This window comes from Perognathus longimembris, chromosome 8, assembly GCF_023159225.1.
Source record: "Perognathus longimembris pacificus isolate PPM17 chromosome 8, ASM2315922v1, whole genome shotgun sequence".
NCBI classification, from domain to species: domain Eukaryota; kingdom Metazoa; phylum Chordata; class Mammalia; order Rodentia; family Heteromyidae; genus Perognathus; species Perognathus longimembris.
In genome coordinates this window covers 42,227,121-42,229,277 of record NC_063168.1, presented here as the reverse complement: position 1 = coordinate 42,229,277, position 2,157 = coordinate 42,227,121, and the positions used below count along the sequence as shown (strand labels likewise).

The window sequence follows — 2,157 nt, the reverse complement described above, 5'->3', positions numbered from 1 at the left end:
TCAAAGTAAATTCTAAGTCTCTATTTTAGAGAATGGTAGTTCTTAGAACTTTAATGTAATAAATACCTAAATAATCATGTTATTTAAAAGTTACAAGGTATATCCCCCCAGATCATAACATTTAAAATGCAGATAACTCCAGGATATGAAATTGAAATTGTTTTCATTTTTAAAGGATGACAGGACTGTTGATTTTTCATGTTTCAAATAAATACAAATCATAAAATTCCACATATATGAATACACTAATAAATGTAAGTGAATATTACTTATGGCAATAAATAAAAACAGTAATAAATTCACTCAGGATTTGTTGAAACAGTTCTGGATAAAATATTTATATATTAATAGGGTTTGAGGAGCATGTCAACATGAAGTTCTGAAGTAAGCCATGCCTTATCTGATAACAGTAGTTGTTACTCTGCAACCCCCATTGAAACTTTGTAACTCAGATTCTCATAATTAAAGTAGACATGTGCATTAGAGTAGATAAATGAATCCAACAAGGACTTTTTCTGCACAAAAATCCTAATTATTTTCTCTTCTGACATTTATTGTTTCTTAGAATTTTCTACTGTGAAAGTTTCTTTACCATTAACTATATTTCTTCCCTCATGCTCCAGGAAAATAACTTTCTTTCACCAATATTCCACAGTAGATAAGAGTAGTAGGCTTTAACTGCAGTACATATGTTTGAAGACGAAACATTGAATTCTGTTTTATGTAGACCTGAAGCATGCTGTTTGCTAGAAATTGACAGTCTGGTAAGTGAGCCTTTCAAAATTTCAGACCTAACTTCCTTTTGCCTAAAACAAAATGGCTTTTTACTATAACACATTGTTCATTGCAAAGTAAAATTTTGTCTACCTATTTCAGACTGCCTCCAGCAGAGGAACTAACAAAGCTATTGAATTTTCAAAGTAATATGGTAACCTAGCAGTGATTTTGGCAGCCTTTTCCAGAAAGTTATTTTCTGGAGCATATATTTGTATTTCTGCCTGGAAAAGAAAGGCAAATAGAAATGCAAGCAACAATGTGTAGTGAAGAGTTCAGGACACAGAAAAGAAATAAAATAATAGATGTAATATTATGGTGCATAAAATTAGGGCAAAGAAGAGATTAATTTCTCCCTTAGGAGCTATGAGTTCTGTTTTTTAATCAGTTTAGTTGTATCATCATTGAATACTATGAAAAAAATGAAAACAATTGTATTGACAAATATGGAATTGAGTGGCAAAGGTTATTTAACTCTTTATCAAAACTCTGGAATTCACACAATGTGAATTATTGCCATTACTCAGTATACTCACATTTTATTTTTATTTTTAAAAGATATTGTTAAGTAGGCCCACAAGGAAGATGTCATTTAACAAAACAGTATATGAATAAAATGCATCCTGATCTGTCTCTTCCTCAACAATCTCATCACCCTTCAATCTACTCCTTTCCTTACATTTTCTGATTTTCTAGATACAATGAAATTTTGCCTTCATTTCCCCTTCCTTCCCTCCTTTAATCACTAACCCTATTCCCTTGGCCTTACATCCTTATCCCCAACCCCCCACCCTTTCACCCTCACCTTGCAAGTACCTATTTCTTGGTGGTTATTTTGTTGGGCTTTGACTTAATCTTTCTAAAAATGTTGTACTATTGGAACTGTCCATAGGGTCTATTATAATTCAATTAATTCATTTGGAACTGCTTGCATAACATCTAGAGTGTTTACTTATAGATTTATAGGCACATTCTATCTATCACTAATGAGAGAAACAAAAATATATAACATTTCATAAATGTGCATGTCATCCTCATGCAGGGGCTGTGCTAATAATCTCTATATTGCTCAAATTATTATACATGCTGTAAAAGTAAGCACTGTTCTGACATTTTAGTTATAATCAATAATCATTGCCATAGTCATATGTCTACTAAAACAAATTTCTAATTGTCTGCCTTTTTAACACAACTGATGTGTAAATTATGAAAATATGCATAGACTTAAATATATACTGGAAACTTTTTTTTTTGCCAGTCCTGGGGCTTGGGACTCAGGTCCTGAGCTCTGTTCCTGGCTTTGTGCTCAAGGCTAGCACTCTACTCTTGAGCCACAGCGCCATTTATGGCCTTTTCTATTTATAAGGTGCTGAGGAATCGAAC

At 32.5% G+C, this 2,157-nt stretch overlaps 1 non-coding gene across 1 annotated transcript; it reads right to left on the bottom strand.

Moving 5' to 3' along the window:
- Positions 1-1,771: 1,771 nt before the first annotated feature.
- On the bottom strand, positions 1,772-1,874 carry LOC125356998. The gene has a single exon (XR_007212030.1). It is a non-coding gene; the product is annotated as a U6 spliceosomal RNA (small nuclear RNA).
- Positions 1,875-2,157: the final 283 nt, after the last annotated feature.